This window comes from Panthera onca, chromosome C1, assembly GCF_046562875.1.
Source record: "Panthera onca isolate mPanOnc1 chromosome C1, mPanOnc1 haplotype 2, whole genome shotgun sequence".
In the NCBI taxonomy this organism is placed as follows: domain Eukaryota; kingdom Metazoa; phylum Chordata; class Mammalia; order Carnivora; family Felidae; genus Panthera; species Panthera onca.
This window is the reverse complement of record NC_138346.1, coordinates 193,710,870-193,729,077: the sequence shown is the minus strand read 5'-3', so window position 1 is coordinate 193,729,077 and position 18,208 is coordinate 193,710,870. Positions and strand designations below refer to the sequence as shown.

At 40.5% G+C, this 18,208-nt stretch overlaps 1 protein-coding gene across 4 annotated transcripts in view; it reads left to right on the top strand.

Moving 5' to 3' along the window:
* THRAP3 (thyroid hormone receptor associated protein 3) overlaps nt 1–18,208 on the top strand; it is a 76,047-nt gene that overhangs the window by 24,527 nt on the left and 33,312 nt on the right. For 2 of the 4 annotated variants that reach the window (XM_060625764.3, XM_060625766.3), the window contains exon 2: nt 3,301–3,406. The exons of 1 other annotated variant lie outside the window; for it this stretch is intronic. The gene's annotated coding sequence lies outside the window, so the exon portion shown is untranslated. The remainder of the gene's footprint in view (nt 1–3,300; nt 3,407–18,208) is intronic. One more of the 4 variants, XM_060625767.3, reaches the window with a different exon arrangement.

Below are 18,208 nucleotides of genomic sequence, written 5' to 3'. Positions count from 1 at the left end.
CATAGAATTTTCACACATCCTGAAATACTCTTTTTTTCAACCATTAAAAAATGTAGAAATCATTCTTAGCTTGTGGGTGGTAAAAAAAAAAAAAAAAAAAAGTTGGGCTAGATTTGGTCTGAGTGCATCATTTGCTGACCCCTTAATGTAGAAGCCTCTGCATACATGACCCATTTGGAAGTATCTCTCTTTCCAAAGCCATATGTAGTAATGTCACCAGCCTTGGATTCATTGTCCATATTCTGATTGATGCCATGGAAGGAACTTAAAGCAGACATTGCACAGTTTTCTGTGCTAAAACACTAAAGGTTTATTTGTCAGCTGTCATAATCTCCTCAATCCCTACTATTTTTTTCAAGGGGAAGTAGCTAATGTTAAATATTGTTCTTTGGTGGATACTTTGGGTAAACTCGATTAGAAGACACTGTGCTCCTTTGTTCACTTTTATTGGTATCCTCGTGCTGTTTTAGTCTTTAAGGTAGTACACATGCAAGTAATGCCTGGTGGTTTAAAGGAGACTAGCTCTGAACTCCGGTTCATAGGAGCATGCACGGTCATCTTTGTGTTTTCTTTATGTTCTTAATCTCAGTAAAAGATTACTGTGGGTGCCTGAGGTGAGATAAGAAAAAAAAATTAAGTCTTCAACCATAGCGGGGTACAAATTCTACGGTCCTAAGAATATTAGTGTTTATCCTTTGGTCGGGTTTAGGAACTGTGTTGTAACTCAAGGTCTGGTAATATCTGGAACACGGGAGTCTTCCGAGATACCCTCTAGTCTAAGCCACTCCTGTCCTTTACCTGGATTATTATAGGCAATATCTCCCAATTTCTTCTGACCTTGCTACACTCAGTAGCCAAAATGATCCTTTTAAAACATAATTCTCAGCATGTTAACTCTTCCACTGAAAACACTCCAGTGGCTGCCCACATTATCCAGAAGAAAACCAAAGTCCTTAAAATGGCTTGCAAGGCCCTATCTGTTCACCCATGTCTCTGTGCCCCCATCTTCCTCCTAGAATGTAAGCCCCAGAAATGAAGAGATTTTTAGACTGTTGAAACACCATTGTCTAGGATAGTGCCTGGCAATGTGGTAGGTACTTAATAAATTTTTGTTTGGTAAGTGGACAATTCGAAGGGAAATTGTGTAGAAGGGGAAAAGCTATATTGTTGGCAGTGTCAGAGTGTCCCAGCTAATAGTCTACTGGTATTTGACCAAGGGAGGTTTAGAGACAAGCTGCAAAGTATGACTATGTCCAGATGACACAGGACGAGTTGGGGAGGGCACATAAAAACTGGTGGCAGGGGTGACTCAGGGCTTCATGTGTCTCCTCACTGTCACAGAATAACTAAGGGCTAGGTCCTTAGATTTGCTTCTCCACCCATTGCAACAGTGGAAGATTGAAGACTTGCTGGGGTGATAAAATTCTTTCCAGTGTCCAAGAGGAGGTTGATTAATAGGAAAGAAACACGATGGGGTAGTAAAATGGAAGGAAGGGGATGTGTGTGTGTGTGTGTGTGTGTGTGTGTGTGTGTGTGTGTGAGAGAGAGAGAGAGAGAGAGAGAGAGCAAGCGAGCGAGCGTGAGCGAACTATTTGGTTAGAATCATAAGGATGGGTATATTGGATCAGTCCGTTTCTTTAATTCAGTGCATTACAGATTAAGCGGTTCTCAATCCTGGAGCAGTCATTGGGATTTCCCTGCAGCTGACTGATATGAGCACCTGTGCCTTTGCAGTTAAAAACAAGGAAATTTTGGCTGATGTAACCTAGGAATGCGTTCTAAGAATAAGCCGCAAGAATATATGGAAAAATATTTTGCAAGAAAGTTTTTTAAAGTGCTGTGTTTTTACCATTTATCAACTAAGATGTAAACGCTGTCATTATTTTGGTAAAGTGTCTGATGGAATACTAATTTTGTCTTAGTAAAATTGTCTTATCCTGTTTTAAGAGTAGGTTTTTATTGCCACTTCCTAATGTTAATTACGCGTTTACTTTTGGCATCGGTCAAGATTTTATTGCTTGGGTTTTCAGTTTACTAAGCAAATACATATCATTGTTAGGTATATAGAGTTTGCAGCCCTTTGAGGAAAATTGACATTGGTGGATACAATGAGATGAATCTAAGTGGAGACACACCTAGGGTAACAACAAGAAGCAGTACCTAACTCAGCCTGAGTGCACCAGGGGCAGCTTGCTGGGGGAGGAGACCCCTGTAGGAGTGAGTAGGAGTTTGGTTGGTGGGAGGGGAGGAGGCATTCGAGGCTGAGGGTTCCACATGTACCAAGAGACCATAGCTTAAGGAAATACATTCCTTTCTTTCCTGGCTAATTGGGCAAGGATTCTGCTATGTGCAAACTACAGATTTCATAGAAAGTTAAGGAGTGTGTCCTTAATTGAGTGAATGCTGAATAAGTGAAAAAAAGAGATTGTTAAGACTGCATCTTCAGATTATTTGAATTTTGAGTGCTTCCTACTGTATAGCAATGTGAACAAATGATAAAGCTTTAATAATGTAGGAGTAAGGACATTAACTACATACTTGCTGATCTTGGAACTTTGTTTTCCTATTTGTTTTGGATAACACTACATAGCTTTGATATATGGCCATGTTAGTAATGTTTAGATAGGGGAATATTTAAACCACTGGATCAGGAGGGTTCTCTTGTGCTTTGAGGGATGAGGATGGGGAGTTGTTTTAACTTGAAATGTATCTGTTAAATTCACTTTGGCATACCTCAGTTAAGTTTTTTTTGTTTCAAGTAATCTAAATCTTCTGAAGTAATTCTCCAGGTTAAATCATGGAGTTTGCCAGTCAGTCTTTCATAATGCAAATTGTAGCACCTGAAACACTGCCAGTGAGAGTATCAGGATACAAGAGGAAGGTTTTAGCTTTCCATTCTGCAGCCTTACTCCAGGGGGTTGGATGCATGAAAACGTGTGTGAGACAGACAGAAGACCCCTGGGCCAGCATTCTTTGAGAAAGAAACCTGTGTCCACTGGGAGTGAAGTTGAGGGTTAAAGTAGAGGTTTTGTTGGGCGCCTGGCTGGCTCAGTTGGGTAGGCGTCCGTTCAGCTCAGGTCAGGATCTTACAGTCCGTGAGTTCGAGCCCCGTGTCGGGCTCTGTGCTCCCCTGCTCATGCTGTCTCTCTCTGTCTCAAAAATAAATTAAAAAATTTTTAAAAAGTTAAAAAAAAAAGTAGAGGTTTTGTTTAGAGATTTCTAGCATCTGTTTTTCAGGATACAATCTGCAAGGTTTGTTTGGGTAAGTGTCTTATCACTGCTTGTTTCTTCTCGTTCCAGAATAGTATCCTGACTTTGTAAATTGGAGAAGCCAGTGACACTGCCAGTGTTCTTTTCAGGTAGTGTCTTTGGGATCCGGTGCAAGTCGAATCATTGTTTAAATAAGGTAAATGCATGGTGGTAAAAGGAACTAATAATTATTTCATTGGCTTATAAAACCAGTCTTGTGTTAAGAGGTAAGGAATCGAGAAGATTCCTTACCGGAAGTCCTGGGTTCTTATTAAGCAGTGCTTATTTTTCAGCTTAATAAACTGAAACAAGATGATAAAGTAGTTCTGCTCTCCTCTCTGATTCTATTCTGAGTTGTAGAATCGGCACTTACCTTTTTTATTTTAACTAACTTTTGAGTCCTTTAATAACGCATGTTTATTCATTAGGAAATACTGAAAAAAATCATCCATAAACTTGACGTATGTATAATCATTGTTAATATTTTGGTGAATAGTCTCCTTCCATGCATGTGTTATTTGGATGTGTGTGTGTTTAACAAAACCGGGGCTGGACTTTTTTTGTCTCACCTGGTTCTTGTTAACAAGAGCAAGTCTTTCCCTGTTTGCATTTTTAAGTGACTCATGGCATTTCATCATCATGGATGTGGCATATAATTTAAAATTACCTAACTAGTTCCTTTTTGGTAGACATTTAGGCTTTTCTCGCATTTTTCTCTGTCTTGGATAACTGTGTAATAGACATGAATAAATTCATGAATGCATTTGATTTCCTTAACTTTAGAAAGCATTTTATATGTTGTACTTTTTTCTTTTTATTAACGTACAAAAACCCTTTCTAGTCCCTAACGCAATCACTTCCAACTCTACCATTTCTTTTGATATTGCCTTTAAGTAATAAGCTTATTTTGCTGCTTACTGATTTTCTAGTTTTTGGTATTATGTGTTACCTCCCCACCTTGGATAGTAGTGGTTTCTAGTACAGTCCTAATTGGCTAGTATTCACTGTTGACAGTATTATGGTTGTGTGTAGCTTATTCACAGCCAACTCATGTTACATGCTATGGTTAATTTTCCTGTTCTGCATAACTTTTCATTTTCTTAAAAAAAATTTTTTTTAATGTTTATTCATTTTTGAGAGGGAGAGATAGAGTGCAAGTGGGGGAGGGGCAGAGAGAGAGGGAGACACAGAATTGGAAGCAGGCTCCAGGCTCTGAACTGTCAGAACTCACGAACCATGAGATCGTGACCTGAGCTGAAGTCAGGCACTTAACTGACGGAGCCACCCAGGCGCCCCTTGCATGACTTTTTATTTTCTCTGTTGCTAATAAAGATCTTTTTTTTTTTGGTCTGTTTTGCTTAATTTCTATTTTTCCTCAGTTATTCCTCTTTAAACTCTACCCAGAAGTGTAAATCTTCCTTGATACTTTAAATGTTTTAGCTATATGACAAATTTTATCTTCCTGGAGATACCTTCTAATCTGCTCCATTCTGGATATTCTCAAGGTAGCTGCCCAGCGGTCATACCTGCTGTCTCAGCATCATCATCCTCATGATTTTTCCTGTGTCTCTTGTGCTAGATCCCATTATCTTTTCCCACATCCTTTCCTTCTTGATTGAATCTCGTTTTGAAGAAGCGCCATTCTCCGTTGGCTTTCTGAGAAAAGGGTACACAAGAGGTAAATTGTTTAGACATACGTGTCTAAAAATGCCTTTATTCTGCCTTAATATTGATTATTAGTTTGGCTGGGTTTAGAGTTCTAGTTGGAACATAATATTCCTTCAGATTTTTAAGATCCTGTTCTTTGCCTGTTGGCTTTCACAGTTGATGAGATGTAAGTTACCTTTGACCCCTGAAACTTCAGAACTTCTCTTTCTCAGCTTTCTGAAATCTTATGACGATGTTCTTGGTGTGGCTGTTTTCATCTAATGTGCTGGACTCTTAATGGACTGAAACTTAAAAGTCCCCCAGTTCCGGGAAATTTTCAGGAATTATGTTGTTGATTTTTCAACATAATCAACACAATTTTTCAAGAATTCAACATAATTTTTCAAGATAATCCTGTAAATTGTCTTTTTTTCTGCTACTTCCATCTCTTTATTTTCTGGGTTGCATTTTTTAACCTTTGTTGTTTTTATCATTTATGTTCGTGTGTGTGTGTGTGTATATATATATATATATATATATTTTCACATTCATCAGCTTTTTTCTTGTTGAGAGAGAGTGTGCACGAGTGGGGGAGGGGGCAGTGAGGGAGGGAGAGAGGGAATGAGAGAAAGAGAGGGAGAATGAAAATCTTAAGCAGGCTCCATGCTCAGCACGTGGCCCCACATGGGGCTCCATTCCACAACCCTGGGATCATGACCTGAGCTGAAATCAAGAGTCAGACACTCAATAGACAGAGCCACCCACCCAGATGCCCCTTATCAACTGTTTAAAAAAGTAATCTCTGTCCAGCATGGGGCTTGAACTCACGACCTCAAGATCAAGAGTTGCTGTACTGACAGAGCCCACCAAACACCCCCATATTCATCAATATCTTTATTTACTCAGTTCTTCATATAACTCCAAACAACCGCAGTCCCTACAAAAATATAGTTATGCACTTCATATATATGCAGAAGCTTGTGTCTTCAAGACAAGCTGGAAATCATTTTTTTTGTTTTGTTTTGTTTTTAAATTTTGAGAGGGTTGAGGAGGGGCAGAGAGAGAGAGAATCTGGAGAAGCAGGGCTTGATCTCACAAACCGTGAGATCAAGACCTGAACCAAATCCAGAGCCAGACACTTAACCAGACTGAGTCCCCCAGGCAGTAGTTAGTTCTTAAATTGTCCCATGTGAGTCAGAGATTCCAGCTGCAGTAAACTACAAACCTTCCTTCCCACCTCTTATGAAGGCTTTTCAATTTACTGACATCATGGATGATGATATTTATTTTATAGTGGTAAGAACATTTAAGATGAGATCCATCCTCTTAACAAATTTTTAAGCATACGGTACATTATTGCTGACTGTAGGTACAGTGTTGTACAACAGATTTCTAAAGCTTATTTATCTTACGTAACTGAAACTTGATGTGCTTGATTAGTACCTGCCCATTTCCCTCTCCCCCCAGCGCTCTGACAACAGCCATTCCACTCTGAATCAGTGAGTGTGTCTGTTTTAGATACCTCATATAAATGGAATCAGGCAGTATTTGTCTTTTTGTGACTGGCTTATTTTACTTAGCGTAACGTCCTCAAGGTTGGTCCATGTTGGCACACATTGCAGAATTCTTTTTTTTAAGGCTGAATAGTATTCCATTGTATGTATATACCATGTTTTCTTTATCCATTCATCTGTTGTTGATGGACATTTAGATTCTTTCCCATCTTGGCTATTGTGAATAGAGCTTCAGTGAATGGGAGTGCTGACATCTCTTTGAGGTCTAGATTTTGCTGCTTCTGGATAAATACCCAGAAGTGGGATTGCTGAACATGTGTTCTTACATGTTTAGTTTTCAAGAGCTCCCTTTTGTTCTCTGCAGCAGAGAGGTGAAATAGTTTAGTATTTAAGATTGTGGATCATTTCCTCGTGTAAAATGTGGGTAATAATAGTGTGTACCTCATAGCAGTGTTGTAAGCTCAGTGAATTAATGTATGTGAAGCATTTAGAGAAGTGCCTGGTTATTTTTTTTTATTATTATTACTATATTCCTGTCCGCTTATGATGGATAGAATATCTTTTATCTCTGAGAAAATTAATAAATAGGCTTACATAGGCTTATCAAATAGACAGTAATATTTTCTTTTTTTTTCAATTAAAAAAAATTTTTTTTTAATGTTTATTTATTTTTGAGAGAGACAGAATGCGAGTGGGTTGGGGCAGAGAGAGAGGGAGGCACAGAATCTGAAGCAGGTTCCAGGCTCTGAGCTGTCAGCACAGAGCCCGATGTGGGGCTCGAACTCAGACTGTGAGATCATGACCTGAGCTGAAGTTGGACACTTAACGGACTGAGCCACCCAGGTGCCCCTTAAATTTAAAAAAAAAAAAAAAAAAAATTTTTTTTAACGTTTATTTATTTTTGAGACAGAGAGAGACAGAGCATGAACGGGGGAGGGTCAGAGAGAGAGGGAGACACAGAATCGGAAGCAGGCTCCAGGCTCTGAGCTGTCAGCCCAGAGCCCGACGCAGGGCTCGAACTCACGGACCGCGAGATCATGACCTGAGCCGAAGTCGGACGCTTAACCGACTGAGCCGCCCAGGCGCCCCTAAATTTTTTTTTTTTCATGTTTATATTTATTTTTGAGACAGAGCAAGACAGACCATTGAACGGGGGAGGGGCAGAGAGAGAGGGAGACACAGAATCTGAAGCAGGCTCCAGGCTCCGAGCTGTCAGCACAGAGCCCGATGCGGGGCTCGAACTCTCAACCATGAGATCATGAGCTGAGCCGAAGTAAGACGCTCATCCGATTGAGCCACCCAGGCGCCACTGACACTAATATTTTCTAATGGCTTTTTTACCTGTCTTTAATATATCAGGAGTTTTATTATTGTTTATGTTAAGAAGAAGGAATCTAACTTTTTGTGCCAAATTGTTATAAGTTGTCCTGACTACTGATTTATCCTTTTTATCTAGTGATTTGAAAAGCCACCTTTGTAAAGGGTGTCTGACAGGGTATATTTCTAAAATTTTTTTTTTTTTTTTAACATTTATTTGTGAGAGAGTATGAGTAGGGGAAGGAGAGAGAGAGAGGGAGACACAGAAAGCAAAGCAGTCTCCAGGCTCTGAGCTGTTTGTTAGCACTGAACCCGACGCAGGGTTTGAACCCACGAACCGCGAGACCATGACCTGAGCTGAAGTCGGACACTTAACCAACTGAGTTACCCAGGTGTCCCTGACAGGGAGGGTATATTTCTAAACTTTTTTTTTTAAGTTTTTTGTTTGTTTGTTTATTTATTTTGAGAGAGAGCTCACGCACGCACATACAAGCAGAGGAGGGACAGAGAGAAGGAGAGACAGAATCCCAAGCAGGCTCTGCACCATCAGTGTGGAGCCCAGTGTGGGGCTTGAACTCATGAACTGTGAGATCATGACCTGAGCCGAGATCAAGAGTTAGATGCTTAACTGACTGCGCCAGCCAGGCGCCCTGAAACTTTGTATTTTGTTCCATTTATTTCTCTAATCTTGTACTGATGCTCAGTGTTTTTATTATTGTAGTCTTATTTCATCTTTTAGTTAGTGGTACAAACCTTTCTTTCTTCTCCACCCTCAGCAAACAAAGTATAATTATTTCCATATTTCATATTTTTATCCATACAGAAATATGGCAGTTCTTCAAGAGACTTAAATATTGATAATTAGAAAATAAAGACTAGAAGGGAATGGACATAGGAAGCCAGTTGCACAGTGTTTCAAATAAGCGTACTGGATTTTAACCTTCTTTGTCTTTGAAGGCTGCTTTGGAATTTTTTGATTCATTCAGTCAGTATCCCCTTGAGTCCTTATTACTGAGCCTGCTTTCTGTGCTGGGGATACCAGCAGTGAGCATGGAAGGCAGACAGGACTTGTGTTCTTGGGGGGCTTACTTTCTAGTTTGGGGAGGCAGATAAGATAATTTCAGATTTTCCTAAGTATCAGGAATGAAATAAACAGGACAGCCAGATAAATTGGGGGTGGGGGAGCAGTGAGGTTTCATTTAGATAATATACTAAAGGAAGGCCTTTTCAAGTAGCTGAGATCAGCAGGATGGGAAAGAAGCCAGCCATGCTGGGGACTGCAGAAGAGTTCATTTGAAGACAATGGCAAGTGGAAAGGTGCTGGGACTGTAAATGCCTGCCTTGTTCAAGGAACAGAAAGAAGGCCATTGTGCCTGGGAGAGAGTGGTTTGAGATGGTGTTGGACAAGTAGGCAAGGGCCACATCACTTAGTATTTTGAAACTATGGCAAGCCTGATCTTTCATACCTAAATGATGAATTCAGTTTTGTTCCTTTATTAAAAAACTAAATACAGGGGCGCCTGGGTGGCTCAGTCGGTTAAGCGGCCGACTTCGGCTCAGGTCATGATCTCGCAGTCTGTGAGTTCGAGCCCCGCGTCGGGCTCTGTGCTGACAGCTCAGAGCCTGGAGCCTGTTTCAGATTCTGTGTCTCCCTCTCTCTGACCCTTCCCCGTTCATGCTGTGTTTCTCTCTGTCTCAAAAATAAATGTTAAAAAGAAATTAAAAAAAAAAAAACCAAAACAACTAAATACAAGATGTTCTAGGAAATAAATAGACCTATTTCTATAGGTAGTTTATATGCTGTTCCTAAAGGAAATCCCAGAGAGGAGCTGTATTGATCACATAATATGCAAACCAAGTTCTGGTTGGGTGTTTGGATCTAACTGGGGTTGGGGTAGTTGTGTTGTCTTTAAATTTAGATAGCTTCGAATGGTGCCTTAATTCATTTTAATGGAAGCAGTGGGTTGGGTTCTTCTTGGTTCCTTTTGTAGACTCAGGTGACTGATAAAATCCAAAATGAAATCATTTTTGGTTTCTTACGTAGAGTTTTATGTGTATTTAAGACAGTTCTCTCTCCCTCTCTTTTTTTAAGTTTGTTTATTTTGAGAGAGACAGTACAACTAGGCAAGAGGCAGCAAGGGAGGAGAGAGAGATATCCCAAGCAGGCTCCTCACTGCCAGCACAGAGCCCGATGTGGGTCTCAAACCCACAAAGCCATGACATCATGACCTGAGCTGAAACCAAGAGTTGGACACTTAACTGACTGAGCCACCCAGGCACCCCAAGACATTTCTTTTTTCCTCAACTTATCTGGTGAAGGGCAGATGTAAATGGAAATTATCAGGTGGTTCTATCAACAGGAAGATCTTACTGGATAGAGATTGTAAACTGCAGAAATAAATATGAATTTAAAAGTGACTTAAAATAGGGGTGCCTGGGTGGTTCAGTCGGTAGAGCATGTGTGTAACTCTTGACCTTGGTATTGTTAGTTTGAGCCCCACATTTGGCATAGAGTTTACTTAAAAATAAAAGTGACAAAATAATATTCGATCAGGTTTAAAACTTGAGCATTTGAAAATAGGTAATCTTTTGTTGTCCTTTAGGACGGCACTATTGAAGAGAAGTCCAGTATGGGCCATATGTAATTTTGGATTTTCTAGCAGCCATAAAAACAAACAACAAAAAAAGCAAGCAAATGAAATTAATGGTATATTTTATGTAATATACCCAACACATTCTCATTTCAACATGTAATGTAAAAAATAGCTAGTGAGGTAGTTATATTTTGATTTTTTTGTACTAAGTCTTTGAAATACTATATTCTATACCTATGGCTCATGTCAGTCTGGATCAGGGACATTTCAAGGGCATAGTAGCCATAGATGTATTGGACAGTGTAGTCCTGAGGGCTCATATGTCTGAAGGAACAGAAAAATTAATATGATTTACTTATTGAATGACATACTCCCATCTTCCAAATGCAATTTAAAGCAATGAAGGATTAACATGAAATGAAATAAACTTGAACACATGTATTTTTTTCCCTCTAAACCACTGTGTGATAAACTTGTTTGGAGAAGATGATTTGATCCTAAAAAGACCAATGTTTATAAAAGATACCAAACAACTTCTCTTAAGAGAGTTATAAACGAGCTTGATATAGAACTTGTAAACAGTGGCTGTGCATCAGGGGTGGGATGATAACTTGATGAAGGGAGACCACAGTCCTTCCACTCCTTGGAATCTGCAGTGTCCATATGCCATTGGTTCTGAATCCCTTTCCAGGTTTTCTCAATAAGAATCTTCCGTGGGTAGCTCATGGTTTGTGGGTTCGAGTCTGCATTGAGCTCTGTGCTGAGGGCATGGAGCCTGCTTGGGATTCTGTCTCCCCCCTCACTGCCCCTCCCTGCTTGCTCTCTCTCTAAAAAGTAAATAAACAAAAAAACCTTTAGATTTGATAAATAGACTTCTCTTAAAGCTCTAGAGGTGATTGCAGTATGCACTATTGGTTAAGCCGAAGCTATTAGTAGTAATAACTTCATTTTCTTTTAAATGTTTACTTTCGAGAGAGAGAGTGTGCGTGCATGCAGGGAAGGGGCAGAGAGACAGAGGGGGAGAGAGAATCCCAAGCAGGCTTCACGCTAGTGCAGAGCCTGAAGTGGCGCTTGATCTCACAACTGTGAGGTCACGACCTGAGCCAAAATCAAGAGTCAGATGCTTAACTGACTGAGCCACCCAGGTGCCCCATAATAATTTCATTTTAAAAAATAATTCAGTGTCGGGCGCCTGGGTGACTCAGTTGGTTCAACACCCAATTCTTGATTTCGGCTCAGGTCATGATCTCACACTTCCTGAGATTGAGCCCTGTGTTGGGCTCTGTGCTGGTGGTGCAGAGTCTGCTTGGGATTCTCTCCTCTCTCTCTGCCCCTCCTCCTGCTCATGGGCTCGCGCGCGCGCAGGCTCGCGCGCGCGTTCTCTCTCAAAATAAATAAACATTAAAAAAAAAAACACAGTTAAGTGTCATGATTGGCTGTTTAATTCAGCTTTTAAAAAGGTTTACCATAATGAGAACTAGAAGGAGGCCATAGGTCATTAGTTAACAGGCTATAGTGCCTTTATTAAGTTAGAAAAGCTGAGATTTCCTCTAAAAAATGAGAAGATATTCCCCAGTGGTAACATATACTCATTTAAAAGTGGAACTAAAATTGCCGTTACCCTCCCCTAGGGATATAGGAGAACAGCCTCTGGGGTGAATTGAAGATTATTTAAGCTACTGACTATGCATATACTGTCCATTCTGTTTTTCTAATGATGAAAGATTAATTACATAGAAGATCCTGATTAGTAGACACCCATTGGACTTAAGCAAATTCTCAAGAGAAAATACCACAAATTGCCTACACTGGGGGATATTGTGGTGAACAAGTTCCAAATGAATGGCCCCTCAGCTTGCTGTTGATTTTCTCTGCTAACATCTAGCAGCAAAGGGATTTGTTCTCCAAAGGTCATGACCTTAGAATATGACCTTTTCTTGCTTCTTTATACCTCTCAGTGCAATACATGCTGATTTAGCTAGAAAAGGTATAAAGCACTTTATTGTTCTGTGTAGGAAGATACCTGATTACTTATTACTAATAACAAGAAAATAGAATTCAGTGGTGAAATCTGTTTGCTGTCAGAGAAAGTTCCTCAGTATCTCCCTCTCACCACTCTGGGGTTGTAGCTGAACAGAGCTTGTGGTGTGAACTTATCTGCTATGTGCCAGGCAGTTTATGTGCACTTACTTAGTTCCCATGGTGGTTTTGTGAGTGGTAGGTCATTTTTGGAAGATTGGGGAAATATCTTACCCAGCTAATGAATGGAGCAGCCAGGACTGGAGCCTAGTTCTTTTTTGGTGCCAAAGCCACAGAACCTGGTCCTGTATTAGAAAGTGGCTCTCTGGGGTGCTGTCCATTTGAGACAGGGCATTTGAGATTGATAATTTACTTCAGATTCTCTCCCTTAACATCCACCTTTATGTGCATCTTGAAGCAAGCTTAGATTGTGGAAAACACTGAACGAAACCTGGATTCTAGTGCTAGCTTGGTTGCTTGCTGTGTGTTGGGGTTCCCTTGCCATTGAACAGGAATTTCCCAGTCATCTTCTGCTTTGGTCTTCATAACCATGAGAGAGGGATACCAGATCCCCCTGCTTTTTTTTGTTTGTTTAAAAAAGTTTTTGTTTGAAGATAGGTTTAGACCATTGCGTGGATGGTACAAAATCCTTGTATGAGTTTGCTCGGGCTGCTGAGAGAAAGTACAAACTAGGCGACTTCCACAAGAGCAGTTTATTGCCCTGCAGATCTGGAGGCTCGAAGGTAAAACATCAGGGTGTTGGCAGGGTTGCTTCCTTGGCATGGAGATTGCTGTCTTCTTCCTGTGTCTCTTCACATTGTCTTTCCTCTGCATATCCCTGTGTCCAGATTTCCTCTTTTTGTAAGGACACCAGTCCTATACCTCAATGGAGGTCCTATCTCCAAATGAGGTCCCATTCCGAGGTACTTGGGGTTAGGACTTCAACATATAAATTCTGGGGGTGAGGGTAAACAATTAAACCCATAATAGTTCCTATATTCCCCTTACCCAGTTCCCCCCTTATTTTTTTTTTAATTTTCTTTTCAGTGTTTATTTTAATTTTTTTTTTTAATTTTTTTTTTTTTTAACGTTTTATTTATTTTTGAGACAGGGGGAGACAGAGCATGAACAGGGGAGGGTCAGAGAGAGGGAGACACAGAATCTGAAACAGGCTCCAGGCTCCGAGCTGTCAGCACAGAGCCCGACGCGGGGCTCGAACTCACGGACTGCGAGATCATGACCTGAGCCAAAGTCGGCCGCTTAACCGACTGAGCCACCCAGGCGCCCCTCAGTGTTTATTTTTGAGAGAGAGTGTGTGCATGCATGTGCACAAGCAAGCGGGGGAGGGGCAGAGAGCAAGGGGGACAGAATCCGAAGCAGGCTCCAGGCTCCGAGCTGTTAGCACAGAGCCCGATGTGGGGTTCAAACTCATGAACTGTGAGATTGTGACCCAAGCTGAAGTCAGGGCGCTTAACCGACTGAGCCACCCAGGCACCCCCCAATTTCCCCTCATTAACACCTTACACCGGTATGGTACATTTAGCACAATTAATGAACCAATAATGATACATTATTATGAATTAAAGTGTTACCCCTGTTTCTAACAACTGAGAAAACTTCAGTTCAAAGAGAAGATGTGACTGGCAAAAGATAGCACAGCTAGTGACATCATTTCTGACTTTACACTGGTGCCTGCAAAAGAAAACTCCCAAAGTCACATTGTGAATCTGAAGAGATAGTGAAAAATACTTTCTTAAAAAATGTTTACTTATTTTTGAGAGAGAGACACTCTAAGCATGAGCGGGGGAGGGGCAGAGAGAGAGGAGGACAGAGGATCCAAGGTGGGTTCTGCACTGACAGAGAGCCTGATGCGAGGCTCAAACTCATGACCTGTGAGATCATGAGCTGAGCTGAAGTCGGACACTTAACCTACTAAGCCACCCAGGCACCCCTACTTTTTTTTAAAGCTACTGTGGTTTTTATTTAATTTGCTACTATTTTTTATTTTAGAGGGAGAGAGAGCGTGAGCAAGGGAGAGGGGCAAAGGATGAGGGAGAAAGAGAATCCTGAGTAGGTTCCATGCTCCGCGCAGAGCCCAATGCAGTGCTTGATCCCACGACCTTGGGATCATCACCTGAGCTGAAATCAAGAGTTGGACGCTTAACCTACTGACACCCAGGTGCCCCGCAAAATACTTTTCTATGTATAATTACAGCACGACAGGGAACTTCTCTCTCTTGCTTGCTGCATCTTGCGTAATGTATAACATAAGAATTAGCATTCAATAAATTCTCATAGAGTGAACAGAGTGCTCCTGGTTCTTGCTGGACAGTGGTATTTTTGGGGAATATACACATACCAGTCTTAACCAAAGTAACTGTAGGCATACCTACCTTTTACTGTTCTTCACTTTATTGCACTTGGTAGACACTTTGTGTTTTGTTTTCTTTTTGTTTTTACAAATTGAATGCTTGTGGCAATTCTGCATCAAGCTAGTCTGTTGGCACATGTCTCCAACAGTTCTTGCTCACTTCATGTCTGTGTCTCATTTTGGTGATTCTTGCAGTATTCCAGATGTTTTTTATTATAGTTGTTATGGTGATCTATGATTAGGGATTACAACTTACTGTAAATTCAGATGATGGTTAGCATTTTTTAGCAGTAAAGTATTTTTTAATTACGGTGTGTACATTTTTTTAGACACAATGCTATTGCACATTTAATAGACTACAGTATAGTGTAGACATAAATTTTAAAGCAAAACACTTGACTCACTTTATTACTGTGGTCTGGAACCAAACCTGCAGTATCTCCTGTTGTATGCTTGTGTATAGAGATTGTGAATCTTGCTTTAATGAGGAAGCAAGACTAAGTTTTAAATTCTGAAATAATGGTGTATTTACCTTTCTGTTAAGCATCTCAATGCAGTGTCCTATTTTGTTTGTAAAGCCCAACCTGCTACTTATCCTGAAGCCTTAGAAGTTGTATGTCTAGTATTATCCACGTTTCACAAAAGAATAAACTGAAATCTATAGAGATTATTACTTTCTTAAAGTTCCCCAGAATGCCTCTCTTATTCACGTCACTTCCTTTTGCTATGACATTATTAGATAAACCGTACGCTGTACTTACCACACAGGATGCTGGCAAATAAAGTTATCACTTACACACTTGTTATTCCTTCAGAATACCTTTAAGAGGCATACTTATGCTTTATAAGCATATATGCTTATATAAGCATATATATGTGTACATATATATGCCTTATATATACTTAAAACTAACTGGTGTGTAAAATTTCTTATAGGCATTTTATTTTACTAGGGACCTAAGTTCATTATTTGTGTGCATTTTTCAGAATTTTCAGGCACTGATTATGTTGCCTTCTGTGAATGAATATCCCACTAGTTAAGACTTTCATATGTTTTAATTTCTGATTAAAGGAGAAATAGCGGTTTGATTAAAAGAGTGAATAGAGGTGTTTCCTAGCAAAGATTTATCACTGTGGTCTTAAATTAATATTTTCTCCAATGTCCTAGCAGGCAAGCAAGCAAGCTTTATGAAACTCTGATTCCTGTATGGAAATCAGGTTTGAAATAATTAGTGCCTCTTTGCCTGCTGTATTCTGTGCAATAGGGAAAAATACATATCATTGAATTTTTCCTACCTTTCCAAGTTACTCAGAAGTAATATGGTCCTGTTCCTTTAAAAAGTGAAAGATGGAAGGGGTGGAGCTTGCCATGTCATTGAGACAAGAAATGAATTCAGTCACTGAAGAAGAGAAAGGAAATGTGACCTCTTGCTGGCTCTGTGAGGGGACGAAGCTAGCAGCAGTGTCCCTCACCCTGACAGGATTCTGTAGCAGAGCCCAGACTCGTTCTGGGAGCTCATCTTTACCGAGTGAGGTTGGTGCTGCCTGAATTTGGTATAGGTGGCTTCTCCCCGATGCAAGTGATAAGTTTTTAAGTACAGTTAGAAGGTAAGTGGTTTCAGGGGTGCCTGGGTGGCTCAGTTGGCTAAGCGTCTGACTTCGGCTCAGGTTGTGATCTCACGGAGTGTGAGTTCAAGCCTTGTGTTGGGCTCTGTGCTGACAGCTCAGAGCCTGGAGCCTGCTTTGGATTCTGTGTCTTGGTCTGTCTCTCTCTGCCCCTCCTCTACTCATGCTCTGCCTCTCAAAAATAAATAAAAACATTAAAAAAAAAAAAAAAGTAAGGGGTTTCAGGCAGATTGGCTAGTTTTTATAAAGGAGTAGAATATGATGTGAATCTTAAATGATTTCTTCTACAGTAAATCTCAGAGTTGATAGGGGATGGAAGGATGAGATTTTTTTTTTTTTTAATGTTTTTATTTATTTTTGAGAAGAGAGCATGAGCAGGAGAGGGGTAGAGAGAAAGAGGGAGACACAGAATCCAAACCAGGCTCCAGGCTCTGAGCTGTCAGCACAGAGCCCAGTGTGGGGCTTGAACTCAACAAGTCTTGATATCATGACCTGAGCTGAAGTCGGAGTGAGCCACCCAGGCACCCGGATGAGATTCTTTTTTAAAAGCTGAAAGTTTAAGCTATTCCATTTAATTCCAGGTTTGTTTGTTTTTAGTTTATTTACTTAATTTTGAAGGAGAGACAGTGGGGGAGGGGCAGAGAGAGAATCCCAAGCAAGCTCTGTGCTCTTAGCACAGAGCCTTATGCAGGGCTTGATCTCATGACCCTGAGATCATTACCTATGCTGAAATCAAGAGTTGGAAGCTTAACTGGCTGAGCCACCAAGGGGCCCCTAATTCCAGTTGTAAGATATACCTGAAGTAAGGATGAGGGATGTCCTCCTAAGTTTGTGTGGATTTTCAAGCTTTTTGACAGTAGGAAACTGTTCCAAATCATCATTTTATTGAAAAAACAGTCACAGAGAGGTAAAAATACTTGCCCCATGTAAGGGTTTCTGGGTTTATTAGCATTAATTTGGTTTTGGTAAATTTCCCTCATTTAAGGTGCTTGTGCACTTGCTTGGTGCCAGTTATTTATTTTTTTTTCCAGCCTTTCATTGCTCACCAGTGTCAGTGAAAAAGATCAGTTCTGCCCTCCCCTGGGGGCCTTGATATTTTGTGGGGAGAGGGAAGGAAGAAAGCAGTTTATAGCTCAACAGAAGACTAGAGCAAGTCTCTTGTATATTAGCTGACTGGTGCTTGGGCTTAGAAGGAGGGAAGTTAAGACTTTTTCTCAGGTAGGATGGGCTCCCTGCTGGATACACCCACAGAATCTGTAACAGATCATCTGGTGGCTTTTGGAGATGAGTTTTGTTCCAACAGGTCAGGGCAGCCCAAAGCATCCAAAGTAAATAGAAATAACTTTTAGAAAGGAATTCCCTATTTCCCTCAAATGTGAAGTGACAGCAAAAAGTCACTTTTTTCTTTATTTGCTATTCAGCTTGGTATGGATTTTTTTCTTTATTTAAAAAAAAAAATTGTTTTTTTTAACGTCTATTTATTTTTGAGACAGAGAGAGACAGAGCATGAATGGGGGAGGGTCAGAGAGAGAGGGAGACACAGAATCCGAAACAGGCTCCAGGCTCTGAGCGGTCAGCACAGAGCCCGACGCGGGGCTCGAACTCACGGACCGCGAGATCATGACCTGAGCTGAAGTCGGCCGCTTAACCGACTGAGCCACCCAGGCGCCCCATGGATTTTTTTCTTTAAAAGAATTTTTTCTTTTTTTTTTTTTTTAATTTTATTCTCAAGTTTGTTAACATACAGTGTAATCTTGGGTGTGGATTTTCTAAGAGACAAATACTTTGGAGTTCTCATTTGCCATCCAAAGAAACACTAGGGATAGGAAAGAAAGAACAGAGATTGAGTTTTTGAGCACTTGGAATTGAAC